This window comes from Canis lupus, chromosome 31 (genome assembly GCF_048164855.1).
Source record: "Canis lupus baileyi chromosome 31, mCanLup2.hap1, whole genome shotgun sequence".
In the NCBI taxonomy this organism is placed as follows: domain Eukaryota; kingdom Metazoa; phylum Chordata; class Mammalia; order Carnivora; family Canidae; genus Canis; species Canis lupus.
Genome location: NC_132868.1, coordinates 11,524,802 through 11,543,701, shown reverse-complemented (window position 1 = coordinate 11,543,701; position 18,900 = coordinate 11,524,802).

Genomic DNA, 18,900 nt, shown 5'->3' with positions numbered 1-18,900 from the left:
CCCAGCCCCCCAGAGTGTGAATTTGTTTGGAGATGGAGTCTTTGCGAAGGTCATCATGTTGAGGTGAGGCCGTCAGGAGATACCTGGTCCCAAAGGATGAGATATAGCAGAATAGGAACCAAGACCAAATAAAGAGACCCCAGAGATTTGTGTTCACGGAGGGAAGAGCGTGTGCGGTCACAGCAGCAAGGTGGCCGTCTGCATACCACAGACAGGCCTCAGGAGCAACCTCGCCTGCCCGCATCTCGATCCTGGACTATGGCCTCCAGGACCATGAGCAAATTAATTTCTGTTGTTGGAGCCCCCAGCTTACGGTACTTTGTTATGGTGGCCCGAGCAGAAAACACCCTCCCCTTTCCTGTTCTTGACGCACCTGAAGCAGCCCCGTTAATGAGTTGCAGAATACTTTGGGTTTGTCTACTGTTTTCTCAGAGTTAGAATGATGTTGTGAACTTTTGGTAAGAGTCTCATGAGAGGGCAGCCCAGGTGGCTAGTGGTTTAGCACCATCTTCAGCCCAGGGCATGATCCTGGAGACCCGGGATCGAGTCCCACACTGGGCTCCCTGCATGGAGCCTGCTTCTCCCTCTGCCTGTGTCTCTGTCTCTGTCTCTGTCTCTCTCTCTCATGAGTAAATAAATAATATCTTAAAAAAAAAAAAAAGAGTCCCGTGGGAAGGAGGCTGCATCCTTGAGCTGTCACGCGACAGCTCCTGCTTCTGCGGGTGGTGGGGCACCCGAGACCATCGGGCCTTGATACCTGCACGTCAGTTCTGTCAGGGGCTCACGGCACAGGAGGCTGGGTGAGAGGCAAGCAGGACTCTCTGGACTGTCTGGATAACTTTGCTCTAAGTCTAATATTAGTGCAAGACAACACATAAAAAAACAATAGAATTCTATTTATCAGAGAGTTCATCAGTTCATGCAAGTGTTCTGAAAAAAAATCAATGATTCTCTTAAAACCTCTTGTCAAAACAGACATTTCCAAATCCAGGCACGAAGAGAAGATGGGAGGATGGACAGCATGAGAGGGCGTTCCAGATGGGAGGATGGACAGCATGAGAGGGCGTTCCAGATGGGAGGATGGACAGCATGAGAGGGCGTTCCAGATGGAGGAGGGACCAACAAGCAAGTGGTCAGAAGAAAACGACACTGGCTGGATGGCCTGAAACACTCAGGAAGACTGGTCTTTGCTCCTCTGGGCTGAGGGGCCTTAGCCTGACCAGTCACCTCTGGACAAAGGCCCCGAAGTCAGTCGCTGCAGAATCTGGGATTGGGGACAGTGCTTCCCATCGGTGTTGGGTCAGGTGGAGGAGCTGCAGTGAAGGCATTTAGAGTGTCCCCGGGTGTGCACCTCCTCCATGTCCAGCCAGCACCTGGAGTGTGAGCTGGACTGTTAGCTCCCTTCTGCCGTTTAACCATCACAAACAGAAGGCAAAACACAGCTGAACAGAAAACAAAACGGAGGTGGAAGCAGCAGCAGCTGTACCCCTGTGCGGTGGCAGGAGCTTGCCCACCACTGGGGGCCCGGGCGCCCACTCTAGCCCAGAGAGAAGGGCTCCTGAGGGACTGCATCATCTTTGTCACCTGGGCATGGCATTCGGTGGTGGGCGGGGAGGTCAGCCACATGGACTGGGGCCTGCTCTTGTCAAAGGGAGCTGCAGCCGGACAGTAGGAAAGCAGTACACACAGCTTTCCTTCCGGAACCACTGCTGTGGGGCAGAAGAGACCTCAGGATGGACGCGGGCTCCCTTCTGAGAGCAGCAAGGACTGGGGTTTAGACCTGAGGAGCAGGGTGGGGGCAGCGGATGGAAGACACCCTGGGAGACATCGAGAGTGGGGGTGTCTCGCTCAGTGGACAGGCCAGGAATCCTGCTACCTGGAGCTCTGCGGGCGCGGAGCCCGGGCCCCGGGAGCCTGGCAGTTTGCTGCAGGCTAGGCCACTGTCAGGGCTGAGACACAGAGCGGGAGCACAAGGGGTCATCCTGTCCTGAAATCACCTCCCTCATCTAGGGGCTCCAGCTGCTATAGCTCTGAGTGGGGCCGGGGGGTGGGGGCGACGGTGCCCAAACACCCAAAACTCTCAGGTGAGCAGAGGGGCGGAGTCGGCCTTGCTGGCACACAGGCTCCAACCCTGACAGAGGTGACCCCTTGGTCTCCATCACTCTGGCCCCCTGGATTTCGCACTTGACGGGGAAGAGTGCCCTTGAGAGTCAGACACCCTGAGGCCCCATGAAGCGGTCCAGTGCTGTGTGCGTCTGGGCCTGGAGACTGCGATTTCTAACAATTGCGAACACATTATCCCCATGATGGCAATCAGCCAATTTAAAGTTTTGTTTAACTACTTTGTTATTCAATTATTTTCTTTGCTTTTCTAATGAAGGAGAAGAGACGTTCCTATCTCCCCAAGGATCTTGGCCATAGAAAGGCATTAAATATATATGGGGAGCCAGGGTCAGCAGGAAAGGACAGAGCCAGCAGTTGTCCAGGGCCGGCAAGGGTGCTCTGTTGACGCAGGCAGAGGAGGGAGGCAGGAGGCCCTCTTCTCTGCGAGCTCTCCACATTGTCATCTTCTACTTATAGATTTTTATGTTTCATTATTTATGATACTACCCGTGACTTACTCACTGCCAGACTTGTCCTCGTAATTCAGGGACTGTGAGAATATGCATAAGGCTGATGTCAGAGGCCTCTTTCATTTGGGGCCAGAGGGCAAAGTATTTTCAAAGAGGCTTCATTTAGCTCCAGCCAGAACACCTTTGACTCGGTACCCCAGTTTTCCTGATCCCCAAATAGCCCACATCTTAACTGGACAATAGCTACACTTTTGCTAGGATTAAGAATAGAACTGGTCCTATCTCATTTATAAAAGCCACAAAAATAAAAAAAAATTATCAAAAAGCAAAGAAAAAATGTGTCGTGGTAACAGTTCTGGAAGGGAGAGAAAACGCTACATAGGCAGGTTATTGAAGGTCTTACTTGATTTGAAGTTTTCCTGACAAAACTCAACCCACAGTGTTTCCAGCTATTAGCTGCCCACCCGGGAAAATTTGATTTCCTGGAGATTATGCAGAAAGTGAGACCACGTTCTAACTATGTCCTCAAAAAATGACATCATATGTTGTTCTAAATTTTCAGCCCTCTTTCAAATCACATTTTAAAATATTAAAATGCAATATTTATTTAATTTGCACAAATTCCAAGCCTAGGAATGATAGTCAAATAGACAATATGGTTGCTATTTAGAGTTATTAGCAACACATTGAAGCCAATGGAACAGGAGAAGCTCCGTGGAGCGGGGATCTCTTACTTCCCCACAATGACATTGTGATAGCTAACGTTTTTCAGCACTTCCTCTGTATCAGGCACTTTGTTAGATGAGTTTTATAGACTAGATGGTCTCTTTAAATCTCTCCAATGGCACTGAAACATTTCTGTCTGCAGAACTAATCCTTTTAGAGGCCAGTAAGGTGGGACTTCCATCACCCTCCTGTTTCCCCAAGGATGCGAGCCTCCTACTCCTATCCCCACCCCAGACTCACTCATCCTGGAGGGAGTGATGGACTTGGGAGGGCCCACCCTTGTTCTGCTTGTTGAGTGCCCTCCTTCCTCCTCCTTTCTGAACCTCAGGGTCACTGGATGTTTCCTCTTTGCCACCTGCTCTGGAATCTGCGCCACCACGAGGCACATGGCGACTTTGTCTATTTTTAGGAAGAAGCCTTGGTAAACCTGTTTGGTTGCTGATCCAATGTCCCTTGTTTAATCACCTTCATCAGAAACAGAAGCAATATTTTGCTTGCACCCCCTTTCTTATTTCTTAATTAGTTTTGAGAGTGGGAGAGAAAATATGGAGGTCTGTGCCGTGACCTGTCAGAACTCCAATAGACAGCTGTCCTACATGAAAGGGGAGTGTTGGGGTGAGAGCCACCCACAGAGCACAGCACTCTCAGCTCCCAGAAAGGTCAGGGTATTGAGGGTGCAGATCTGATGCCATCCATCCCTGGTTCCCCAAATACCTCCCCCAAGAAGCCTCCAGGAATCTGATTCAGTTATCCTGACCACCTTTAATTGTTCCTGAATATCTTGTTCTTCTCCACAAATTCCAAAGTCTGGTTGAGTTTTGGGTAACCTATTAGATAGTACTCCTTCCCTCGGATCACTCCCAAGTACGTTTGTGGAAACTATAGACAGAGGGTGCCCTTGAACTCCCCGTAACATATTCATGTCTCCCTGAGTCCACAGAAGAGGGAAACTACCTGGCCTCAGAGTTTCCCCAGCTGGTGTTGGTGTATCTGTCTCCACAGACCCCATCCTGTGATCTTTTTGTCACTGCTCTGCCATAAGCATTAAGAAATCTAATGCTGTGTCTTGGTCACTCACCAATTCAATGTCCAACCAGGTCTGCCATTCCCAAGAAAAACCTGTATTCCAGACCTATTATGTCCCATCCAGCCCCCATCAAACTAGCCTCTCTTGTGTCCCATTCTGATCACGATGCTTATGAGGTCCCCCGTCAATTGTAAAACTTTAGCCTATGAGTGAGGAACCTCGGTGAGCACACTATTTTCCCTAATCTCAGTAAGCGCACGCATGACTGAAGTGATTCCATGCTCACCCATCCTTGTTTTGATAGACCCTCAGCAATCTTGGCATTGTCTCCAGCAACAATACCTAAGAGATTATGTTACTTTAAGAAAGCAATTGTTTTCTTTCCCCCTGACTTTGGTAGTTTCACTCTTACTTCATATTGTGGTGTGGCAAGTGAACATACAAGTCCTCTGTTTCCAGACCAGGCTGCTCCTTAGCATGCAGGCCCCAGAACATACCTTGGTCTTTGCTACAGAAGGTGGCATTGAACCCCTGCTCATGCCTCTGTCTCCAATCCACAAAGAGTGGATTGCTCCCTGCAACTTGCATTTCTATGTTCCTCTGGTTTGTGTGAGGCACACTGATTACACAAGAACACAATTGTTAAGCGTGGGCCAGTGTGGGGTTGTTCTGTATTTTAAATCCTTGACTCGGCTAGTATCACCCTAAGATCTAGACTTCCTTCTACAGCCATCTCCTCAAGCCCACATCATGTTCTTTCATAGCTTTAATGCCCTGTTAGAGATTCAACCATCTTCCAGTTTCTAATCTGTGTTCAGCTTGCCAAGGAGAGACATCTTGTCTACCATGCGTCCCCCAGGGTTGTAACTGAACACCATCATAGTCATTGAACATCTGAATTACATCATACACAAAATGTACATAATACAGTTTCCTGTGAAAACTCAGTCCTTCTCATCCAATCCTACTTAGTAAGGGATTTTCAAAATTACGTGTAGTAAAAATCTTCCAAGGAACGTGTGTCTTTTCCTATTTCTTGTCATCCATGGAACAAATCTCCCTTTGGATGGAATTCCCCAGTGTGTGTAGTGTGAAGGGACACAATGCCCCATGCCTTTCATAATGGGAGCCAACAGGGTTGTCTTTCTTCCCTCTGCTTCCTGGAAGCCACAAGTTTGGCATGTGACCCTCCTGCCCAAGAGCTTGCATTTTTAAGGAAGACCTCAAAATCTGCTTGGCACTTTGGGGTTTCTCCACTGGGACTAATGGAAGGCCAGCTTCCAGGTTTCGTGACCGTAGCTCCTGCTCCTCACTACCTCTGCCCTGCTCATGTTTCTCTCTGGTCTGCCACTGACTCTGAGCCACCCAGCTCCTCCTTCTGCATTCCTTCCTTGCCTAAGCTAGGAGGAGTTGACCACAAACCCGGGGTGAGAGTCACATGAAATGTTACAGTAAACGGAATCCCAATCTGGCTCTTGCCCTATCATTCCATACCTCACCACATAGCATGGGATTACCCAGTGTGGGAAAGCCTATTAGTCAAAATAGACCATACCTCTGCATATCTTATTGCAAATATTACATGAAATAAACATGATAGACTTTATAGGACTGACCATGTCACATTTTTCAGGTTTATTATCACTTATGAAGGTCCGTGTTAACAAATGAAAAGTTCTAGTGGAAATTTTTACATTATTTTCCATAAATGTCTACTTGGATGTTATTTCTTATATCTTGGTGTAAAATGGAAATTTTCATTTTTAAACTCAAAGGCATCTTGTTGAACAACATTATCATCATTTTACAATGTCAGTTTATTTAGATCTCATGTCTTCTTCCCTTTCTGTGGCCTCAGATCAGCAAACTTACTATATACACCTCAGATACTTCTACTTGGAAACTTTAGAATTTTTTCCCTGCATTTGTGTGTGAATGTTATTCTGTCTCTTGATTAAAGCCTTCCTAATTCACAATGATACTGGACACAGGTTAATATTACTTGGGGAGCTGTTAACCACCTGCTGTTTATCTTACTTATCCAACGAGATGCTGACTCCTGATGTCCACTGCCTGGGGCCTCATAACTGTCTTTCTCTTTTCAGGTCAGGACCAGTAGCCGCTTGTCTGCAGGAGACATGGCATTTCAAGTCCTGGGCTCCAAGCCCACTGTTGGAGACAGGATGACTGCTGCATTCCTGAGTATGACCCCCAGGCCTGCTGTGGAGCATTCAGACACCACGACAGGAGCTCAATTTCAAGCAATCTGCCCACAGGAACTTGGAATAGGTTTCCTGGTTGTGTCTTTCTTCATAGAGGGTCCCTGTGGGATCCTGCTGCAAAAGATCCAATCATGCTAATAGGTGCTGAGATTTTTAGATTGAAGACTCCCTGGTTGTAGGGAAAATATGCATGACTGACCTCAAGCACTTGTGCTGTTGAGTAAATGTGCAGAGAAGCTGAGAGGCAATCCAATGATGGCAAAAGGCAGCCAAAGATCAGGGAAATACAAATCAAAACCAGAGTGAGATACCACCTCATACCCATTAGAATGGCTAAAATCAATAACTTAGGAAAAACGGATGTTGATGAGGATGTGGAGAAAAGACAACCCTCGTACACCATTGGTGGGAATGCAAGCTGATGAAGCCACTATAGAGAATGTTATGGAGGTTCCTCCAGAAGTCAAAAATAGAGCTACCCTAACATCCAACAATTGCATCACTGGGTTTTTATCAAAAGGTAGAAACATAGTGATTGAAAGGTTACTTGCACCCCAATGTATATAGTTGCAATGTCCATGATTGCCAAACTATGGAAAGATCCCAGATGTTCATCAACAGATGAATGGATAAAGGAAAAGTATGCATATAATGGAATATTACTTGCTTATCAAAAAGAATGAAACCTTGCCATTTGGAATGGTGTTGATGGAACTAGAGGGTATTATGCTAAGCGAAATAAGTCAGTCAAAGAAAGACAAATATTCTATGATTTCATTCATATGTGGAGTTTGAAAAAAAAAACAATGAACATAGGGGAAGGGAAGGTAAAATAAAGTAAGATTAAAAACAGAAAGGGAAGAAAACCATAAGAGACTCTTAACTCTAGGAAACAAATTGAGGAATGTTGGAGAGGAGGAAGGCAGGGGGATGGGGTAACTGGGTGATGGGCATGAAGGAGGGCACATGATGTGATGAGCACTCGGTGTTACATACAACTGATGAATCATTAAATTCTACCCCTAAAACTAAAAATACACTATATGTTGACTAAATTGGATTTAAATAAAACGTTTGAAAAGGGAAGCAGCCAAGGGTTCATTCATTTCATGACCACAAGGTGCATTTTGAGAAGTCTGTGTCTGATTTTTAAGTCTCAAAGAAACAAACTTGCTCAGAGAGCATATGCTTTTAACTTTCAACTTATTTACATGTAAAATCAATTGTTAAATTTACTTGGAACCCAAATCTTGGGGCTGAATGTGGGAGACATTTTCCTACTGTGTCTATCCTTATGTCCCAGGTCAGAGGTTATCGCTGGCTCTCACCTCTGTCCCACCAAGACAATACTTCCCCTAACAGGTTTACCAGAATCTCAAAGAGAGGAAAGCCTCCTGCAGAGGCCGACAACAGCCCTGTGTTCACTCTCCCAATGGGAATCACTGAATTATAATTATTCCTCCCCTTCATGTGTTGGGTTATCACAACCTGAGGTCCCACCAAATACACCCATGGTCAAATAGTTCAGAAAGGCAAATGGAGCATCGCATTTCTAATACAGCTTTTTATCACTGACTTCCAATGACTTTCAGGAAACTGAATTCTAGGCTTCTGAGAGGAAAAGTTTTACTCTAAGCAATGAATTGCTATCCAGACAATATAGATGTATCTGCTCAGTGTTCCAGCCAATAGGAGGCCCTCTGCCCATCATTGATGGAGACCTACCTTTCACAGAAAGACCACACCCCTAGTGGGCAGTTTGGATAACTGCCAATCTCTGTGTCCTCAACTCGCAGGAGCAGGGCACCCGCCACATCTCAAAGAAGGTGCATCCACGTTGTGCTGTTACTCTCTGCCTTTAACTATGTGTAGCTTCCTGAATTCTGCCTCCACTAAATTCCTTACCTGCTATGCTCTGGCTCCCCACTCGCCCTTATGCTTGTTAGGCATCTAGAGCTCTTCCCTTCCATCTTATCAACAGGGAGAAGGGCAGTGGAGAGGTCTGGTAGTAGCATCCCTGGGGATCCCCCATTTGAGTGTGGGTACCCTCCCACAGAAGTGTCCCAAAGACTGGATGAGAAAATGCATCTAGTGAGCCTAGACCAGACCCCATCTAAGACAAAGAAATGGAGATCCAATCGACAGGGTATGTGGAGCAGCAGAGGAATCAGATGGTCCAGTGAGGCAGGGGTGTAACCTCCATTCTGTGGTTGTAGCTTCTCAGAGCTGGAAGACGTCAGAACCATCTGGGTCAAACTGCTTTTCAGTCCAGCTAAGGAAAAAGCTGTCTACAAGATGAGGGAACTCTGCAGACCCGTCTAAGAAGTTGACCTGGAGCTGGGATTGCGACGCTTCCTATCTTAAGCAGACCTCTGGAGCTGCTGAGGCACTCAGCTTCCGATGACCTGGGTCATTCACAGTCTGGGGAGATGGAAGAATGCAGTTTAGATGCGGTGCACTGTGTCCCGGGTAGGGAGGGCTTCGTAAAGCCCGAGTGCAATATCTGCTAACAACTCCTTGCAAGTACTGATCAGTCACACTGCACCCCCTTCTCCAGCAGCCCCTCCCCGTCACCGCACCCCTAGAATTACGGAGAGATTATGCAGAGTGCACAGGGATTCACCTGAGGGTTTGTGAAGACGAATCAAGTCAGCGTCTCTGATGCTCTGAGCTCCAACACAGCCTCTCCCTGACCTTCTCCAAATTGGCAGTTATAGATGATAATCCATCTAGATTTAGTGCAGATGGAATCAGAAAGGTGGTGATGGTTATGACCAGGCTATCACATCTCATGTGAGTCCTGCCATTAGAAGAGAGAACGTTGCATACATTTCTCTGAATTATCTGGAGAAATCCCGTGTGCACCATCGAGAGAGCATGAACCAAGATCACTGAATTCTGGTGGGTTTGATGGGGTTCAGAACCTACTACCCCAAAATAAGTTGCCTTAGCATATTGAACATTTTGGGCAGAAGGAATCTAAGAGCGCAGCCATACAGGAAGGGCCTTATAACCTTTCTCTGCCCTTCTGCCTTGGAGTAGGGGGCATGACCCTTGTGGGAGGTGCCTTCCATCTCGGGAGGGAGGGAGGGAGGGAGGTCTTTACCTGAAGAATGGAGGGACCCCAAGAGAGGAATTTGATCACACAGACCTTGCTATGTTTCCCCGTTTGTTTCTCTTAGCTCATACCCTCCTTGTCTGAACACATTTTTCCATGGCTATCCTTCTCCATCACATCTAGTAGGAAAACACTCAGGTTTGCCTGTTTCTCAGGTCTCCTTGTTCTTATGAAGGCTCTCATATCATGTAAAATAATTTCTATTAGATAAATCTGTATGGTTTTCTTCTACCTCTCTGCCTTTATTGGTTTAATTTCAGACCCAGCCAGGGACCCTCAGATGGTCAAGGGAAATTTCTTCCTCCCTCTACGGGTCATAGCAACTAACTTGCCTTGACTTGGGGCAACCATGTTCACTGTCTGCTGGAATTTCTTAAAAATCAAGAAATAGGGCAGCCCAGGTGGCTCCACGGTTTGGCGCTGCCTTTGGCCCAGAGCCTGATCCTGGAGGCCCGGGATCGAGTCCCACGTCGGGCTCCCTGCATGGAGCCTGCTTCTCCCTCTGCCTGTGTCTCTGCTCTCTCTCTCTCTCTCTCTCTCTCAATCTCTCTCTTAAATAAATAAAACCTTAAAAAAATAAAGAAATATATATTCATAAAAGCCTTGTTAATGAGCATTTTATTACCAACAATCTAAGTAATAAATAATGAGTCAGATTTACAGAAATTTGTCCACTGCAGCATGTGTTCCAAACTCCTACCTGGCAAGACCATCCTCATGGCCCGTCTCCCTCTGTGGGAGGGCCTGGAGGGGGCCCTGCGAGTGAGTGCAGGAGACGGACTTGCAGAAGCCAAGGGAGACATAAGGGGGTAGCGGGGACTGTGCCAAAGTGCAGAAGCACCCCATAGACACCACGTGCTGGTAGCTGCTGCTGTTCTTGCTTCTCAGACAGGGAGTCCTTTGGTGACTCTGACTCTTTTCAAGGTAGCCTGGAATCCATATTTTGGTTTTAAGGCTTCTCATTAAAAGAAAAAGGTATATATAGTAGCAACTCAATTTTTGAAATACTCTGCGGACTCCCAGCTACCTGCCTGAGACCTCTGCTATATTTTAGCCTGAAATAACCTAAATAGGACCATTCTTTTGAAAATTTTGAGTATCTATGCAGAAAATTCTGATAAACAAACTAATTTCTCCCCATGTTTGAAAGGAGCTGCAAGGTCCCCCTGTGGCCTCCTTGTTTCGTGATTAATGAAAAGGCTGTACCTCATTCACCACCTGGCGACTGTCCCTGATGAGGCTCCATCTTTGGGACCCAAGCTCCTCCGGATTCTTTGATTAAAGCTGGGGCTACACTTGAGACTGCAGACCAGTCCTGCCAATGGGGTGGGGAGAAAGTCTGTGCTTTGGGACAAGGGGAATGAATGGGATTTTAGCAATAAAGGTTTATTTTTTTTTTTTTATTTTTTTTTTTATTTTTTTTAGCAATAAAGGTTTAAAGAGAAACAAAGTCCTGCTTATGTTATGAGTAGATCAAGGCTTTGGATAGCGATGTGTTCAGAGGGCTGTGCTCCGATGGCTCCTTCCTGGAGGAAAACCTGTCCTGGGGCTTTTGTGCCCCTTGTTCTTCGAGGTCACCTTGCTCTTGGGTGCTGCCTCCCTCCCTACACTCCTGAAGGGGCCTCAGACAGCATGATGACCGTCCCCAAGCAAAAACTGCGGTGGAGATGCCCAGCCCAGGACAGGTGGGGGCCCTTCCAAGGGCAGACACATCACACAGCTTCAGTTACACGGAGTCATCAGTCCCCTGCTTAATACAGCCACGGAAAGACTAGGAACATTCTGGAACAGGGTGTGGGGAAGGGCACAGGGAGTCTGCGTGGCTGTCAACAGGTGGCAGCCGGGGGGACAGGTGGCAGAGGAGAGCCCCGCCGAGAACTGGCCATGCGAGGCTGGGGAGGGACATATCCCCCCGGGAGCACACAGTTAGGACCCCCTGTGCAGAAACATGCTCCCGCTGGGGGACCTGAGGCCGCACAGGGGCTCTGATGCCCTGAGCGAGGGGTGGTCGGGACGCTCGCTCACACAACCTCCCTAGTCAGAGTCTCCCAGGCCCTGGGTCACCGCAGCTTTGAGGACACAGCCGTGGGAATGTGTGAGCCATGTGAAAGGATCGTAAACCCAAAATTAACTTCGACCTCTTCCTAAAATGTGTTAGAACTCTCACAACCGGCCTCTGAGGATAAAGGGTATCAGGGCAGTTTGAGCTTCCACGGCTGTGGCTGCCTTAGCTCAGACACCCCAGGACACAGGGCTGATGCTAATCTCAGGCAGCAGCTTGGGGACTGTGGGCACAGGGCTGCACCCTGGAAATGGAATGGGCAGAGAAGTTGGGAGGGAGGGACGGCCTCTGAACTGCCCCCCTCACATGGGAAAGCCCGTTGCCCCATCCTGAGGGGCATCTCTGGGCAGGTGGGTGCAACGCTCTGCAGAGAGGAGTCTGCGCTGAGGCCAAGGGAGAGGGATCCAGCTGCTGGGGTCCCCGGCTCCGGCTCTCACTCCCTGGCCACCCCCCTCGGGGGCCAACCCCCTCGTGGCAGCTGGTCCAGGACTGCTGGGCCAGAGGGGGGCAGGCCACATCTCTCCTGATTTACAGAGGACCAGAGCATCTGTCCACACCTGTACGGTACCCGTATCTGCCACCTGTCACCTGTATACTTTCTATCGACCTCTGTCTACCATCCCCTTTTAGCGTTCTCCCCATCTACCTACCCTGTACTTGTTCATGTTCCACAGGTAAGAAAGTTGCTGCTTAGCGAGGCTGAGTCACCTGCCAGGCGCCTTCTCCAGGAAAGGACACACTGAGCTCACAGCCGGTGTGTGTGTTTGCAAGGTCCCCTGTTTGCAACACCAGCTGCCGCCGCATGGAGAACTGGTCTTGCCTAAATGTGTCATGCAATAGATAATTTAAGTGAAACAGATTGACCGCTTTTCCACATGGGCCTCGGTGTTTCTTTTCAGGCTCCAGAATAGGCACACTTGGGGAAGCAATAACTTCCAGACTTGGCTACCCATGTAAAGAGGAGGGCTTTTCTCTCTGTCAGGGCTTTGGCAGGTGTTGATTTGTATCACATGCCATTAATGTACAGCTCTGCACCTCTGGGCCGCTGTTATGAATTATCCCTCTCCACGTCTCCGGCATCTGGAAAGATGGTTTACTACATAGAAGGAAATAATAATTCAGTTGTGTATTGACAACCCAAGCAGTATATACTGACTCCATGTGAAGGGATATGAATATTGCTCACCATTATTTAAATAATAGGTATCTCAATAGAGGTACAAATCTAAGTGGACTTAACCCATGTCTGTGTGAGTGACAAGCACGTAATCCAGGCAGTGTGGCCTCAATTGACCATAGAACAATTGATTCAGTGTTTTTGAATGGTGGATCAATGACACAGCCATCGGTGGAGTCAACTGAGCGATGACTGCCCCGCCAGCAGGACCACAGTGACCGCTCTGTCCTGGCTCTGGGAGTCCTTCCTTACAAATGTACCATGAGCTCGAACACCCTGTCTGCCCTGGGTGTTTAGAGATAATTCAAAAATCAGGAAGGAATCAATGAGACTGGATATTCTGGACATGTTGGGAAAAGCATAACATATAACAAGAGTTTGGAAATAGACCTGTCAGTTGTGAGTGGTGGGGTGGTGGAGACTTCAGAGTTTCTGGTTTCTCGCATTTTCCATTTCACCTTATGAAATAATGTCCAGGAACCATATAGTCAATCTTCCATAAAACGGATTTCTCTGACTGCGAGCCTGACGGACTCTGCCGCTGGCAGTTATGTCCATAGCAAAGACTCTGTTTTCAAATTCAACATGTGACAGAAGGGGTAGCAGGGCACAGGCTGGTAAAAAATGAGGATTAAATAGGGGATCCCTTGGTGGCTCAGCAGTTGAGCGCCTGCCTTCGGCCCAGGGCATAATCCTGGAGTCCTAGGATCGAGTCCCACATCAGACTCCCTGCAGGGAGCCTTCTCCTCCCTCTGCCTGTGTCTTTGCCTCTCGTTCTCTCTGTTTCTCTCATGAATGAATAAATAAACAATCTTTAAAAAAATAAGGATTAAATTATTTTTTTAAAAAAAAGCTTTCATGTACACACATATAGCTTTGCAAAAAAATCAGGATAATTTGCATACTTCTTTTTTTTTTTTCTTTTTTAAGATTTTATTTATTTACTCATGAGAGACACAGAGAGAGAGGCAGAGGCACAGGCTGAGGGAGAAGCAAGCTCCATGCAGGAAGCCCGATGTGGGACTCAGTCCCAGGACCCCAGGATCACGACCTGAGCCGAAGGCAGACACTCAACTACTGAGCCACACAGGCCTCCCTTGTTTCCTTTTCTGTTGTGTTTGCCTCGTGTTACCCACTCGTTTCCTCCCACGTCAGCCAAAGCTCAGGATCACAGGCTGGCACTGTGTCCCCCTAACGCTCAGCGTCTCATGTAGTCCACGCTTTCACACTTGCACATACACTGACTCGGGGCTCTTTGTTTTACAGACCCAAGTTCACATATCACAGACACTTGTCACCACTATGGTTTCGTAGTTAAGCATATCTGGTGGAGGTTGTCACCTGGCATAATTCAAATTCACTTTTTAAAAGCAATCTCTACTGTTTGGCGGCATGGACGTGCTATGACAGCCAGGCATTCCTCATCTTGTGCGGACATTCTCTTGGTCTCTGAAGTTGGACACTCTCAGCCACTCTGTAGTAATCACTTTTGTACTTAAATCTTTACATATCTCCCTTTTCTGTTTCTACCATGACTTTGCAGGACGGCTGTGCTGGATTGGAGCACGTGGCTCTAGAATCATGAGCTGTGGCCAGAGAGCTATCCAAAGGCCATGAACATCAACATCCTGGCCTCGTGTCCTGCCAGCACTACGTGTTTCCTGGTTTATTTTCTGCCACGTGCACAGGTAGTTGTAGAGTGATGCTTCATTGTTGCTTTAATTCAGGGAGTGTGAGCACCTTTACACAGGTGTGCCGGTTGTGTGGATTGCTTCCTTGGGAATCAAGATTTTATGTTCTTTGCCAGTTTTTCTATTCATCACTCCCTTTTTACTTCTAAGATGGTTTTTTCCACCCTTTCAAACCACGGATAATACTCTTCCTGTCTTGGGCCTTGTAGACACTTCCCCTAGTCTGTGGGTTGACTGTGGCAGTTGTTAGGCTGCTCCGTATTCCAAATCTTTCCTTTGGGCAGGTGCTTAGATTGTATCTCCCTCCCTCTTGAAGTTGGCCATGTCTTTGTGATTTACTTTGGCCCATGAACTGTGATGGGATGTGAAAAGTTTTATCTTTAGCCTGAAGGCTTAAAGAATGTGGATGTTATTTGCCATATTCTCTTCCCTTTGTCAGAGAAATCACTGATGTTCCAGATGGTGATGCACATCGCAGCCATAGTCCCTGAGTGGGTGATACATGGAGGAGTGGGCCACCCACCCCACCACCAACCATAACCTGAGATGGACACGAAACCTGAGCTACTTATATATTTGTTGCTTTCAAGCACAGAGATTTGGGTCCCATCACTTAGTGCATTATACTAATTTAGCCTAATGGTTAACTCAAGACAGAAGTAAAGAGGAAAAGAAAAGAAAGAAAAGAAAAAAAAAGACAAGACAAGAAAAGAAGAAAAGAAAAGAAAAAAGAAAAGAAAAGAAAAGAAAAGAAAAGAAAAAAAAGAAAAGATAGATACAGGTATAGAAATAGACAATCCATTGACTTTGAGACTGGTTAGCATGTATGGCTCTGCAATTATCAATTATCTGGAAAAGATGATCATCTTTTGGTGGTAAAATATTTGGAAAACTGTTGTCTATGAAAACATATAAATAGGGCAGCCCCGGTGGCTCAGCGGTTTAAGCACTGCCTTCAGTTCAGGGCATGATCCTGGAGACCCGGGATTGAGTCCCACGTCGGACTCCCTGCATGGAGACTGCTTCTCCCTCTGCCTGTGTCTCTGCCCCTCTCTCTCTCTCTGTCTCTCATGAATAAATAAATAAAATCTTTAAAAAAAGAAAACATAAATAATAATAATTGTGTAGCTCTAGGGGAACAAGACAAAAAATAGAAATATTCTCATGTATACTGTATGTACACATACAGTGTATCTGGATTTAGAAATTATTAAAATAAAGAGATGACCTCTGAGAATAGGTCCATTTTCAGGCAGGAGTAAAAAGCAAACTGAGTTAATAAAGATTAGAGCACAGATTAACAAATAGAGAAGAGAAAGCCATCAAAAGTAAGAGTTAGTTCTTTGAAAGGTCAACAAATTTGGCAAAAAAATTCTCTAGATTGACTAAGAAAAAAATATTCAAATAACTAAAAACAGAAATTAAAGAAGGGGCTTTTCAACTGATTTTCTAGAAATAAAAAAGATTGTAAGGGATTACTATGAACAATTACACCCAAACAAATCAGATAGCCCAGATGAAATGATTAATTTCTAGAAATATTGAACCTACCAAAACTGAATCATGAAAAGATAGAAAATCCAAACAGACTTATAATTAATAAGGAGATTGAATTGATATTAAACCTCTCAACAAAGAAAATCTCAGGACCAGCCGGCATCACTGGTGAATTTCACCATTTAAAGAAACACTAAGACCAAGTCTCTACAAACTTTTCCAAAACACTTGAAGAAGAAGGAGTGCTTTCAAGTGCATTCTGTGAGGCCAATTTTACACTAATAACAAAGCCACACACAGACACGACCAGGAAAGAAAACTATAGACAAGTATCTTTGATGCAGAGGGATGCAAAAATCCCCAATAAAATACTCAAAAACTGACTTCAGTAGTGCATTAAAGAGATTACATGCCGTAAAGATAAAATGAAGAAAGTCCTAGAGACATTAAGGCCAGGTGGAGCTTAGCTTTGAGGTAAGGATGAAATCAAGATGGTCATGATGCACACTCTGGAAAGTTCTGAATGAACCATGAGATGGTTGAGGGTGTGGCAGAAAATTTAACTGGAAGAAAGGCAAGAGTAGAGATTAAAGGTGTGGCTCTTTCTCCAAGCCCAGTAGATACTAGTCACTCAAAATATCCTGAGGGATGAAGCATTGAGAAGAGAAGAAGCATGTGAGCATTGTGTCTAGACAGGACCATTAAGTGCAGCTCTTGGCACTTGGAATTAACTGGAACATGAACTAGCTAGATGGAGAATCAACCAGCTCTGTCAGACACTTCAATTGTCAAAAGAACTACCAGTCTGGACTGAGATTTGCAACAACTCTTAGACTCCTGACTATCTGTGGGCAATAAGTAGGATGAGAAGACACCCAGCTTCCAAGAAGTGAAGTCCCTAATGTGGTCAAGGATAAAGATGGAGAAGAAAACACCTTCCAAAGAATGGAGTCAAGGATCACAGGGGGGAAATATGTACAGGAAATGACTCCTAAGGAGCAGAATCAGGAGTTAATCAAGGAAAATCCTGCACCTTCAGGATAGAAAACTCTCCAAATATCTATTTCCACAATTCCTGATGTCCATTATTGATTATGCATCTGATATTCTTCCCCTTTCATAATGGAAGTGCTTATTGTCACTGTCCTCTCCTGTAACAGACTTGTGTGCTGTGTGTGTGTGGGGGGGAGACAGCGGATTGATGAGTGATGTGGTGAGTCCCCATCACTTTCTCATTGCTGCCACTTATCCACAGGGATCCTCAATGTTTAGTGTGGTGTCATGATTAGATCTGGGGATGAAAATATTTTGTGTAAGAGGAAGAATAAACTGCATATTTGGAGATACAAAGGGCAATGTATGTGGTCTCTGTTGTTATTTGCCAATAGTTTCCTTTCTCCTGTTGAATGCATGGCAGATTGTACATTCCTATCCTCTCTAAGTCAGGCACAGGCATGAGGTTGGTTTGGCCAATGAATCTGAGCAGAAGTCATGGATGTCACTTTGGTACAGTCTCTAAGAAGCCCTCAAGGACCAATAAATGGTTTGCCGTTTGCCGTGTTTGCTTCCCTTGCAAATACCAGTGCCCTCCTAGGTACGGATACCTCCAGCAACCTCGAATTATCTTGTACTGTAAGTGAGAAATAAGCATTTGTTGTTAAGACCACTGAGATGGGGCTGTTGTTTGCCACTGCAGTGTGGTCTTGTTCATCTTGATTGAAACCGCTATTGAATTTGTTTATGGTAACTTTTGCTATACAAAAGCTTTTAATTACTTTTTAACAGTTATGTCCATCTTTTCATTTATAAATTCTGGGGCTCCAATCTGGTCCGAAAAGATCTCTCACATCCAAATTAGACATGTTTCCACCCCTTATCTTGGGATCTAACCCAAATTGTAATTAATTAATCCAGCACTTTACCTGGCACTCTCCATGCCTCTATCCTACTGTTCCCCCAATATCCTGTTCAGAAAATCAATAGGATTTTTTTTATTTTCCTGTAATACAGAGAAAAACAGAGTTGATTAGATATAGTAGGCTATTCACTTAATATAATGGTCCAGAAGAATATGTCTAAGAAAAAGATAGAGTCCCCAGGGACTCCCATGACTGCCCAACTCATGTCTGGTCTGCCTACTTAGAGTCCTGGATGTCCATAAATTGTATTTTCTTATCTTTACCTCCTAAAGTTGACCATTTATTGTTCATTTCTCAGGAATGGCTTTCTACCCACACAGTTTGATTTAAAAAGGTCATTCTTAGCAGGAAAGAACCACTTTAGGAAATATTTGTTACACTACCTCGTTGTCAGGGATATTGATATGACATTAGGCTGCTCACCATTTCTGTGCCTTCCTCCCTCTCCAACTCTGTTGGAAAGGATCAAATATATATATAATTATATAGCAGATCTTTCAAAGCTATAAAATAATTACAGAGATTAGCTTTTCCTATGCACCTTGTTATAAATGGATATAAGAGCCTGATCTCAAAGTTACTGGAGGAGGGGAAAACCTGATGTATGCTGGAAGAGTGAAAAGCAGTCGTCCATTCTGTGCTCATAAGTAAAAAACAACATTCCGTTCATAGAACTCGTGAGGATAAAAATGTGCTGAAGTGTGTTCTGATGGAACCAAAGTGGCTCGTAGTGTGGGACCTGTCACTGTTCATATTTACACCCCAGTTTATAAAGGAGACTCTTCAACAGGATAAGAAACTAGGTTTGTCTGGATTCTGTTTGGCAAGAAAGAGGCTAAATGAAGGAGTTCCTTAGTGGCTTTTAGAAACAGCATTTGATAATAAAGG